This window comes from Myotis brandtii, unplaced genomic scaffold, assembly GCF_000412655.1.
Source record: "Myotis brandtii unplaced genomic scaffold, ASM41265v1 scaffold56, whole genome shotgun sequence".
NCBI lineage: Eukaryota > Metazoa > Chordata > Mammalia > Chiroptera > Vespertilionidae > Myotis > Myotis brandtii.
The window spans coordinates 3,821,969-3,834,905 of NW_005370080.1; the positions used below are offsets into that span (position 1 = coordinate 3,821,969).

The following is a 12,937-nucleotide window of genomic DNA, read 5'->3' on the forward strand; positions in this document are numbered from 1 at the left end:
GTGCACGAATTTCGTGCACCGGGCCTCTAGTGAATAATAAAGTTTTCTTCTTACACCATACCCAAAATTGGGGATTCCTATTGGCACTGAATTGGTGCTAAGGACCATCTGTTGATGACCCTTTCTTTCAAAACTGTACTGGAGGTGCAATGAGGCAAAAATTAAAAGACATACAAATTAAAAACAATAGGTTCAACAATCTTCATTTACAGTTCACATGACTCTGGGTTAAAAATCCTGTGGAATTTACAAAAAATAAAGGAATTCTCTCCCCTCCCCAAATCTTACAGAACAGTGAAATTTGGCAAGATTGCAGGATATAAAGGCAATATGCAAATACATGAATGCATGACAATGATTTGAATGAATTTAGCAGTTTTGCAGAATACATTGCCAATATACAAAAATCATTTGTTTCTACATATTAGCAGCAAACATTAAAAGAATACCATTTACAATAGCATCAAAAATATGAAACCTTTACAGTTAAATTAGACAAAATTAGTGCAAGAACTAGACTACATATCAAAATATGCAAAATGTTGCTAAGATAAATTATTACAGTCCTTTAAGAAATGAAGATATAATATGGTCATAGTCCTCAACATTAAATGCAATTCTCTCCAACTTGACCTATAGAGTCAAAATATCAATTTTGACAAGCTGATTCTGATGTTTATAAGGAAATGCAAAGAACCTAAAATAGCCCAAACATTTTGAAATTAATAACACTATATAATCTACACAGTTGACATAAAAATAGACATATACAGGTCAATGGAACAGAACAATCCAGAAATAAACGTATACATATACAGTGAATTGATTTGCAACAATTGCCTTTTCAATACAAACAGTTGGATGTAATTATGTAAAAAATAAGAACCCCAATCCTTAACTCAAACCATACACAAAAATGATCTCAAAGTAGATCGCAGACCTATAGGTAAAACCTAAAATATAAAACTCCTAGAAAAAAATTGTAGGAGAAAAATCTCTGTGACCTTGAGGTAAGTAATTATTTCTTAGATAGGACTCAAAAAACATTAAATACAAAACAAAAAAATTAATAAGTGAGACTTACAAAACTGGGGAAACATACAAATGAAATTGCTTATTTCAGAGAGTGCTAAGAGCTCTGAAAACTAAGGTTAAATGAGATAGAGTGACTGGCTAGACTACCTATGTGGTCAGTTGATGTGAAAACCTGAACGATGAGAGGAACTGGCCATGTGAAGAGCCAATGGAAGACCCAGGAAAGTACAAGGTCGGCCTGTTGGTGGGCTGTTGAGAGTAGTGAGAAGAAAAAAGAAAAGATGCATGGAGCAGAGGGCTACATCACACAGATCCTTGAAGGCCATAGTAAAAAATTTAAGCTGTACTGTATTTAGAGGGAAATGAGAAACCATCAGAGAATAGATTTTAAGCAAGGAGTTGAGGCAGGAGAGTAAGAAGCTAAGAATATTCCTTGGCAAATGGAATGGGAAAACTGAGACAGATAGTTAAATGGCTAAGCAGTTTACAGCCATCTAGTAAATCAAAAATCCTATCTTCCATAACCAAGGACACTTAAGAGTAAATGATTTACACTTCTCTACAACCAGACAGTAAAATAGCTTAAATCACCCTATTCAGAGAGATACATAGTAGAAATCCAATAATACCATTTGCCAACCACACCCAAGGACAGATAAAAAAATAAATCTCATTTTGGTACATCAGCATAAAGCTGATGAATATTCTATTGAGATCCTCCCCTAAGACCTCCCCTGAACCCCCAGCCTTTAAAACCTCAAGACAAAGGACCCAGAATGCTTCCCAAGAGCACAAAGGTACTTCCCCTTCCCCCTCTTCTTCACCTTAGGCACGAATCTCCTAAACTCTAAGGGACCCCATGAGACTTGCAACCAAGGGAGCGATGGGCAGCAGCTCCTCAAGGCCCCCTTTTCTCTGACTTTCCACTGAGTTGACAGCAGTCCCCACCTTTGCTCACTTCTTCCCCATAACGTTTCTAGAGAGCCAAAGCAGTCCCACCTAGTCTCTCCCATTGCTTCTTGAGTCCTTAGCCTTCCCTTGTTTCACGGTCCCCAGCCTTAATAAATGTACTCTCAAAATTACCTGGGTTCCTGTTGTGAAATCTTTCCTCCACAAAGTCAAGAACCCATACACTCCAGGCCGGCCAAAGGTAGACAGGCTCCGGGACCAGGCCCTGTCCATTAACAGAGGGATATTTTTAAGAGTAGTAACTGATCCATCAAAGCAAAAGAAAGAAAACTCTGGATGGCAGGAAAGGGGGAGACTAATTGGAGCCAAAATTCTATAAGGACCAGTAGAAAAGACTTGAGATGGGAAGAGGGGAGGGAAGAAAAAAAGGAGGAGTCCAAAGCCCACTTACAGAACTGTCTTGTAGGCAGCCAAGTTTACAACACCCAAGAGGGAAATAAGAGGATGTCTCCCTGGAGAGATGGAATACCGAGAGAATAGACCTCCAGGCACTTACAATTGGAGATTCCTCTAAAGAAGAAACCCTATCATCCTGCAGTGAGCCCAAAGCAGACACTGAGAATTTATCACCATCCTTTACTACCTTACCCTTAAACATGAACAGAAAACATATCACTAGACATTTGCAGAAAACCTCCAATCACAAAAAGATCGAAAGTAACCAAGAAAAAAGAAATATGTGATAAAAACAAGCAAAAATACAAGGAAAAGAAAAACACTTTATTAAAAACAACAAAACAATTATAACTAATATGCTTATAGAGATATTACATACATAAAGCAAGAACAGCTGCCATAAAAGGAGTAATCAGAAAACAAGAAAGCTCTAAAATTAAAAATTAGATAGCTAAAATAAAAAATTAAGAGGTAGAAAATAAAACCCCAAATATCTTCCAAAAGAAAGGGAGAGGAAGAAGGTAAGGTAGAAAATAAAAGCTAAAAAGATAAAATTAAACAATCAGCCCAAGAAATCCAACATCCAACGGAAGTTGCAGAAAGGATGAAGAAAACGAAGGGAGAAAATTATCAAAAATATAACAGAAAATTTTCCCAGAAATGCAGAATAAACCCTGAATTGAAGGAACCAGAAAAATGAAAACATACCAATGCATATCATTATGATGTTTCAGAATAGCAATAAGGACAAAGAAAGAGAAGGCATTACATTTCTCAAAATCAGACCTAGGAAGCTAGAAATCAATGGAGTAATATTTTAAAATTCTGGATGAAATTATTTGCAACATGAAATCTATTCAAATTATCAATCAAGTATAAAGGTAGAAAATAAAATAAATAAAGAGACATTTTCAGGCAGACATTAGCTCAAGAAATTATTTTCCATGAATTCTTTCTTAGAAAGCTACTGAAAAATGTGCTCCAACAAAACAAGAGTATAAACTGAGAAAGATGGTGACATGAGATCTGAAAGCAGTTTCCAGCAGAGAGGGTAAAGGGTAGGCAGAGAATAAAAGTTGTTGAGAAGGAAGAAGGGCTTTGGGACTGGGTGGGAGAGTTGGAGGTAGGGACAGGGGAGGAAAGGAACAATTTCTTTGAACATATGGCAAATATTACTAATGGATGTGTGTAAGATTATGGAACATAGGGGAGGGTGACAAATAATATGTATATACAAAACAGTAATACAAGGTAAATTAAAAATGCAATTATTAACCTCAAGAAAAATGGAGACTCACCGTGCTCTCTCTCTTTTTGCTGGAGCACACCTGGGCCTCTCCTCTCTCTTTCATCCCTCAAGGGGCGTATCTCTCTCCCTCTTTCTCCTAAGCTCCAAGCGCCTGTCTACTACCTCTGCAATCTTCTAAATAAACTTTCCCTTATAATTGGAGTTCCAGAGAGAGAGAGAGAGAGGGAGAGAGAGAGAGAGCCATATAAGAAAGGAAGTGTAGTCAAACTATACTATTTGACCAGCAGGGACAATTTACAGAGTCAAAATATAAATTTTGACTATCAAGTTAGCCAAAAATTATCCTTATTAATGGGATGCAGAAAAAGAAATGGGGACTTTACCATGGTTAGTAATGTCTAAAACTGCAAAAATCAAGAAATAACTATGAATCAAGTATTCAGGAATATGGAAGTAATTAACTAGGGGAAACTGAAACTGAGAGTTGACGGGAACTGCATTTTCCCTAGTACTATTGAGACAGGCCAGTAAGCCAGGACAAGCCAAACAGGGAAAATGAAACAGATAGTTAAACAGCAGTTTACAGCCATCTAGAAAATCTACATGCCAAGCAGTTTGCAGCCATCTAGCAAATCATGTCTTCCCTAAACCAAGGACACTTAAGAGTAAATGATTTGCACTTCTCCCCAACCAGAGGTAAATAGCTTAAATCACCTTACTCAGGGAGACAGAGAGCAGAAATCCAATTAGTGTCATTTGTCAACCACCCCCAAAGACAGATGAAGTTAAGAGAATAAACCACATTTTAGTACATCAGCATAAATCTGATGAATATTCTATTGAGAACCTCCCCTAAGTGCCCCGCCTTTAAAACCCTCCAAAACAAAGGTCCTAACACATGCTCTCCCTTCCAGGTGCATGCCAGCATCTTTCCCCACAGGCATGCCTTTCCTAAACTCTAAGGGACCCATGAGGCTTGCAACCAGGGCAACAGTGGGCAGTGGCAGTTCATCCCAAGCAAACCCCTGACTCTATCCCCAAGGCCCTCTTTTCTCTGACTTCTTAGTGAGTCAAAGCACCCCAGCCTAGGCTCATTTTCCCAGTCCTCCTTGTTTCATTGTCCTTGCTTTAATAAACGTCCTCTAAAACAGCAGTTGCCAACCTATCGGACCTCACAGACCACCAGTGGTCCGCGGACCACTAGTTGTTGACCGCTGCTCTAAAATTCACCTGGACTCATGTGAAATTTTTCCTGCATGAACTCAAGAACCCACACACTACCTGCTGGCCCTAGGCAGGCCCACTCAGGACAGGTTCCCCTCTCCAGTAACACTATTGACTTTTTAACTTGATTTCTTTTGTTCAAACCTTTTTAAAATATATATATTATTTCAGAGAGGAAGGGAGAGGGAGAGAGAGAAACATCAATGATGAGAGAGAATTATTGGTCGGCTGCCTCCTGCATGCCCACTATGGGGGAAAGAGCCCACGACCTGGGCAGGGCATGTGACCTGTCTGGGAATCGAACTGTGACCTCCTGGTTCATAGGTCAATGCTCAACCACTGAGCCACGCCAGCGGGCTTGTTCAAAACTTTTGAGAAAATGTTTTCTGAATAAAATGTCTGACCAGCATGTGAAAAGTAGGTTATAAAGAAAAGAGGGCCCTAACCGGTTTGGCTCAGTGGATAGAGCGTCGGCCTGCGGACTGAAGGGTCCTGGGTTCGATTCCGGTCAAGGGCATGTACCTTGGCTGCGGGCACATCCCCAGTAGGAGGTGTGCAAGAGGCAGCTGATCGATGTTTCTCTCTCATCGATGTTTCTAACTCTCTATCCCTCTCCCTTCCTCTCTGTAAAAAATCAATAAAATATATTCAAAAAAAATAAAAGAAAAGAGGGAGTGGAAAAACACTAGTTAGGAAACCAAGACAAGCCAAAAATTAAGGTGGTGATGGTGGCAGACATGGAAAAGAAAACATATCAGATTTTTAAAAATCTATTACACTTTTAATTGACAATGATACTAGCTTAACTTTTACCTGTAATTCCCCTCCAAACAGACAGACTTCTTTTAAGAGGAAGGAGTTCCTTACACAAAATGCTTTGCGTTCACATAAATCTGTACTATTCAAAACAAAACCCGTTCTGCTGGCAGAGATTGTGGGTTCACAGGGACACGGAAGCTTTCATTAAAATGGAAAGCAGAGTCTTTATGTCTACAAATTACACATTTAATAGTTCCACAAATTTGGCAAAGTTCATGACAAAATCTAGGATGTTTTCACCAAATCATAGACATAAATATGGAAATCAGCATCAAACTTGATGAAATAGACAGATGGTTTGGCTTCAACTTGATGAATGACCATGCCAGTCCTTTTAGAGCCATCTTCTTTGGCATATTCCACTTGTTTGCCTACCAGGCTGTCCACAACTTCTGGTTCCCTATCAGCTGGAGGTGAATCATTAGAATCAGGCATAATGTGAAGGTCAACTTCTTTATAATCATCTAAGAGCTGGTACATGTACAACACAGGGTCTTTCTCATAGGTGATGTAAAACCATGTGTTCATTATAGGGGCACGTGCCAAGACCATTCCCCTCCATTCGTCTTTAGAGCCATCCTCGGTCTCAAACATGTGCTCTACAGCTTTGTCAATCATTGTGTCGGCTAAGTGTACATTGCCGATTCGAGATGTTACAACTCTATCAGGGAGGACATCCAGTGCAGAAACTCTTTCATCTTTATTAAGTTCTAGTCAACACAATCAAATCCATGGTATTTTATAAGATACAAAGAAGGGTTTACAGGTCCAGAACGGTTCCTTTCCACTGGGTGACAGGGCCACTGCCCTCCTTCCACCCATGCTGAATCCTGCAGCCTATGATGTTCTGTCGAGGCTGGGACACGGGTTTGCTCAGCCCCACGCTGCTCCAGTGTTTTTTGTGGGACGTCCTTTTCTTCATCATGCTTGCAGATACACCAGTATGGCCTGCATCAGCTCTGGACCGCTGGCCAGGTGTCTTCCCAAATGGGGTCTTCATTCATCTGCATTTCAGTGAGCAGCAAAGCCTGAACTAGGGTGAATATTCAATATGCTCCAATTTGAAACTGTGCATAGAATTTCAATGTTCTTGTTAATCCATCATCGATGTGCCTCTTTTACAAATTCAGCAAAAACACGTGAAATCATAAGCACTCTGTCGGCCACTGAGGCTGCTGTCCTCAGTCGGCGGTCCCCGCCATCCCACACTGTGCTCGACCTATATCAGATTTTTTAAAGAGATAAAATTGGACTTCCAGATAGAGTGGCTATTTGTAAGGAAGATGGATAGAAAGTAAATAAAAGGTAAAACCTAGAATTACACCCAAATCCTTGGCTGCCGGTAACATCTGAGATGGACAGGAGGGACAGATGGTATAAATCAAGAGTTCTGTTTTAGATATATAAATGCTCCTCAACTTACAATGGGGTTATGCAAAACATACACACAGACACACAGACACACACACACACACACACACACACACACACAAAAAAAACATAGTAAGTTGAAAATGCATTTAATTAACTTAACCTACCAAACATCATAGCCCAGCTACCTTAAATGTGCTAAGGGTAATTGCCTTCCTCTTCTTACCAGTAACAGGAGACACAAATGGGTGTTTTATAGACATGATGGGATGTCAAAATACAATATCCAAAAAACACAACACAGTACACTTGTAGAGTACCAGTGGTGTTTACTCTTGTGATCAGTTTTTACCCTCATGCTCTTGTGGCTGACTGGGAGCTGCAGCTCACTGTACTGCCCAACTTCACAAGAGTATCCAACTGCATATTGCTAGCCCAGGAAAAGATCAAAATTCAAAATCTAAAGTACAGTCTCTACTGAATGCATATGGCTTTTGCAACCATCATAAGTGAAAAAAAGTCAAAAAATTCTAAATTGAACCATCATTGTAAGTTAGGGACCACCTGTATTACATTTGAGATGCTTATTAGAGCTCCAAGTGGGGATATTAAAAAAAAATAAAAAACATTTTTCTGGACAGGCAGCTCAGTTGATTAGACCATGATCCTGATATGCCAAGGCTGTGGGTTTGATCCCTGGTCAGGGCACATACTAGAAGCAACCAATGAATACATAAATAAGCAGAACAACAAATCAATTTTCTCTCTCTCTCTCTCTCTCTCTCTCTATCAAATCAATAAAAAAAAAACTTTTTTAAAGGAAAAAAGTTTGATGCACATGCCTGGGATGGAGGAGAGAAGTGAAAGCTGAAGTTATTAATTTTAGTCATTAGTTAGAGTTAGTTTATATTTAAGTCTCTAGGACTAGATAATCTATAATAATAAAAGCATAATATGCAAATTGACCAAATGGCCAAACAGCAGAACGACCTTCCGGACGAAACTAGGGCTGCGAGGGCCAAGGCAGATGGGGCTGCGAAGGCCTACTCTTGCACGAATTTTGTGCATCGGGCCTCTAGTATATTATATAGATATGAACGAAAGGAAAGAAGTTGAAAGCAGAAATATGTTTGCATTACAACATAGTATATTATAGAAATACTAGAGGCCCGGTGCATGAAATTCGTGCACAGGGGGTGGGTTCCACAGCCTGACCTGCACCCTCTCCAGTCTGGGAGCCCACAGGGGAACCCTCTCCAATCCGGGAGCCCTGATGGCTTAGGCCCACTCCCCGTGGTTCCCTGCTCTCTGAGGGGCCTGGCCGCTCTGCACCCACTGCTCAGAGGCCCTCCACAGCCGGGGCGGGATGCTTGCCTCGTCGCCACAGCGACGAAGCAAGCATTCCACCAGGCCGCTCACACTGCCTGCTCTCAGCGGCTGCCCCCGGGACTCGGGGACTCTGGTGGGGCTGAGAGGACTGGGCGCCTCCATCTTTTTGAAGGACTCGGGGACTCCGAAGGGGCTAAGGGGACTGGGCACCACCATCTTTGTGATGGAGTGACTGTTAATTTGCATATTACCCTTTTATTAGGTAGGATAATACAAAATAGCATGCATCTCAAGGAGAAAGGGCAATAAATTCTTATTTCATAGAGAGATGATAGGTAGAAAGATGTATATAAATTGATGGATATATATATAATTTACATACTTATGAATGTACTAGGAATAACATAAAATGTATTTCCTACCATAAATTGTGATAAAAAAAAACACTTAAAAAATTCCATGGGATGAGAAGCCAGAAAAAGACAAATAATTAGCCACAAAGGTAGAAAGAACACCATGAAAGTATATGTACAAAAGCCACGAGATATGTTTCATGGAAAGAATGCTCACTTGTATAAAAGGTTGAGTACAATTGGGACTAATAAGTGACCATAGACTTGGCAATATGAAAGCCATTTGTTACTGACCTTGACAAAGGCAGCTTCAGTAAATGGTGGGAGTACAAAACATTTTAGACTGAATGAGAGACTGAAAAAGTAGACACAATCAATATAGATAGTAGAAGGAAAACCTCCCCAGGAATTTGAAATTTGAAAATCAATTCACTGGGTAAAAGAGCCCAATCAGAGTTCTAAAATAAACTTGCTATGATTTCCATGGGGCAGACCTGTGTCATAGATGTCTAACCCCCAAAGTCAACTGTAGTTCTGTATTTGGAGATATGGCCTTTAAAGAGTTAATTAAGGTGAAATAAATTAATAAGGATGGGACCCTAATCCAATATAACTGTTGTCCTTATTTGAAAAGATTAGGACACAGACACACAGAGAAAAGACCATGTGAAGACACAGGGAGGACGCAGCCATCAATAAGCCAAGGAGAGAGGCCTCACAAGAAACTAACCCTACTGACACCTTGATCTCAGATTTCTGGCCTCCAGAACTGTGAGAAAATAAATTTCTGTTGTTTAATGTCTGTGGTATTTTGTTATGGCAGACCTAGCAAAGTAATACAAGGCCCTAGTTTCTCCCTCAAGTCTGGGTGGATCCTCCCCTCCTCTTCACAAGCCCCAGGCCCACCCTAGTCAAAACATGAAGCTACCCCATTGCAGTAGGCAGTTAGATAAACATGAGCAGAGCAAGGATGATGGGCCAGGTACAGAAGGTCACCGGGATGGAAAGCCCTGATTGCCTAGCAACAGACAATTGTAGGGTGGGATCTCCCCAACCCTGACCCCCCAGAGTGGCCTTTCCTCCCCTAGCATATCGCTGGTCATGCAGTTTGGACCCCTGACCTTTCCACCCTAGAGATAACATTTAGGCCTCAGTTGTATTTTAGCTTGAGGCCCAGATAAACAACAAAACCAGCCACAGTTATACTCAGGACCAGCTGCATTGAATAATGACCCCCTCCCCTGATGCCAGCCAATTAATCAGTGGAGACCACAACCCTAAAAGGACAACCTGGAAAACTGCTGAGATATTCCCCTGGGGCCTCACCTAAAATTTCCACCCTTAAAACCCTTATGAGGGAGGACCTAGCTTGCTCTCCCTCCTGGGAGCCAGCCGGGCCTTTTCTTTCCCCCTCCTTTACCTCCCGCCACATTGACACACAAGCTACCATTAGCTTCCTCACTCCCAAGCTCCAAGGGTCCTTCCTTTACCTCTATAACAACCTCTGTGATTTTATAAATAAATGTTCTATTACAGTTTGAGTCTTGGCTCTGAATTATTTCCTACCCAGAACTCAAGTACTGAGATTGCTGAACCCAGGTCCACTCTGACCCCATGGGTCTAACATCCAGTGTAATTTCTGCCACCTACACCACCATCATTAGTTCTTCCAACAGAAAGTCTTGGATTACTTCTCCAAAGTCAAATAGCTACTGAGAGCTGAGAGTGTTACTAGAAAGAGGACCTGGCCCTGAGTGGGTCTGCCTAGGGCCAGCTGGTAGTGTGTGGGTTCTGGACTTTGTGCAGGAAAAATTTCACAACACAAGTCCAGGTGAATTTTAGAGAATGTTTACTAAAACTGGGGACAATGAAACAAGGAAGGGCTGAGGAAATGAAACTACTTTGGCTCACTTAAGAAGTCAGAGAAAAGGGGAATCTTGGGACAGAGTCAAGGGGTTTGCCCAGGATGAACTGCCACTGCCCATTGCTGCCCTGGTTGCTAGTCTCATGGGTTCCCTTAGAGTTTAGGAGGTGCATGCCTGTGTAGCAAGAGGAAGGGGAGTGGAGGCAAAAGGCTAGGGATTCTCATGGAGGGAGAGAACACACGATCTTCGTTTTGAGGGGTTTTAAAAAGGTTGGGTGTTTTGGGCCACAGGAGACCGCGGACTGTGACCCAGAGCAACCTGCGCCCACTCCACACTGGGGAGGAGCAACCTGGAACAACCCAGCTCACGCTTCACTCCACCCACAGGAAAGCAAGGACTGTGTGACCCAGAGCAACCCATGCACGATCCACCCTGAACCCAAGGACTTGCTGCTGGGGCTACCCGGAGCAACCAAGCACACGCCCCACTCTGAGCCACAGGAGAGCACTGCTAGGGCAGTCCAGAGCAATACAGTGTGCCCAGCCAGGGGAAACAGGACTGTGATGAAAGCGTACTGCCAGAGGGACTTAGGGCACCACCCTGCCACAAGTGCTGGGACCACACAGCGAATTGCATGCCATAGGCCTCTGGGTCCTCACAGAGAGTCACACACGAGAGGAACTGTGCAAGTGCTCCCACCACCCCAAGCATCTGAAGCAGACAACTGAGGGACCAGATCCATGGGAGAAGGGGATACAACTCAGAGCAGAGACAATAAAGCCTCTGGGCTAACGATATCTGGACCATTGGCCAGATAGGGTCTTCAACCTCTCAAACCTCAAACAGGGTGCCCAGGGCCAGAAAGAGACAGCAAAAATGGGGAGATAAAGAAACAACCCCCAAGGAAAGAAAAGGAGGAATCACCAGAAAGGGGACTAAATGAAATGGAGGCAAGCAATATGTCAGAGAAAGTATTCACAGTAAGGGTCATAAAGTTCCTAAACTGGCTAGATGAGAAAATCAACCACATATGTAAGAATCAAGAGGAAATGAAGAATGATATTATGGCAATAAAAAACACAATGGAAGGTTTCAAAAGTAGACTAGAAGAAGCAGAAGACCAAATCAGCGAGTTAGAAGACAGGGCAGAAAAACAATCTGAACAGCAATTGGGGAAAAAAATTTAAAAGCAGGAGGAAAGTTTTAGAGAGATTTGGGACAACATGAATCGAAGCAACATCCGCACAATAGGTGCGCCAGAAGGTAAAAAAGAGAAGCAAGGAATAGAAAACCTATTTGAAGAAATAATGACAGAAAATTTACCTTACTTGGGGAAGAAAAGTCACACAAGCACAGACAGCCCCAAACAAGATGAACCCAAAAGGACCCAGACCAAGACACAATATTACAATGGCAAACGTTAATGACTAAGAAAGAACCTTAAAGGCTGAAAGAGAGAGACAGAAAGTTACCTACAAGGAATCTCCCATTAGACTATCAAATAATTGCTCAACAGAAACACATGAGGCCAGAAGGGAATGGAATGAAGTACACAAAGTGATACAAAACAAGGGACTGAATCCAAGAATACTCTATCCAGCAAGGCTATGAATCAAAATTGAAGATGAAATCAAGAGCTTCGCAGACAAAAAAAAGGCTAAGGGAGTTTATTAGCACCAACCCAGCAATGCAAGAAATGCTAAAAAGACTGTTGTAAAAAAGAAGAAATAGAAAGGGAAGAAGGAACACAGGCAGAAGTATAAAAATGGCAACAAACAAGTACCTACCAATAATAACCTTAAATGTAAATGGCTTAAATACTCCAATCAAAAGACAAAGGATGGCTGAATGGGTAAGATAAAAAGGGATCATTCCTCAACACAATAAAAGCCTTATATGACAAACCTATAGCCAACATCATACTCAACAGGAAAATACTAAAACCATTTCCCCTAAGAACAGGAACAAAACAGGGATGCCCACTTTCACCACTCCTGTTCAACATTGTGCTGGAAGTGCTAGCCATAGCAATCAGATAAGAAGAAGAAACAAAAGGTATCCAAATTGGAAAAGAAGAAGTAAAACTGTCATTATTCACAGATGACATGATATTGTACATAAAAAAAACCCTAAAGACTCCATCAAAAAACTACTAAATTAAATAAATGAATTGGCAACATAGGAGGATACAAAATTAACACCCAGAAATCTACAGTATCTACACTAATAAAAGAGAAACATGGTAATTAGCGTACGACCGCTACCCGTCCCATTGGCTAATCAGCATATCCTTATGCAAATTAACTGTCAGCCAAGATGGCGGCCGG

At 41.4% G+C, this 12,937-nt stretch overlaps 1 protein-coding gene and 1 pseudogene across 1 annotated transcript in view; both read right to left on the reverse strand.

Annotated features, from left to right (window-relative positions):
- The window catches only part of SMIM13 (small integral membrane protein 13), a 36,954-nt gene that overhangs the window by 18,197 nt on the left and 5,820 nt on the right, over positions 1–12,937 (reverse strand). The window lies entirely within an intron of this gene.
- Positions 5,641–6,905, reverse strand: LOC102239642 (annotated as a pseudogene).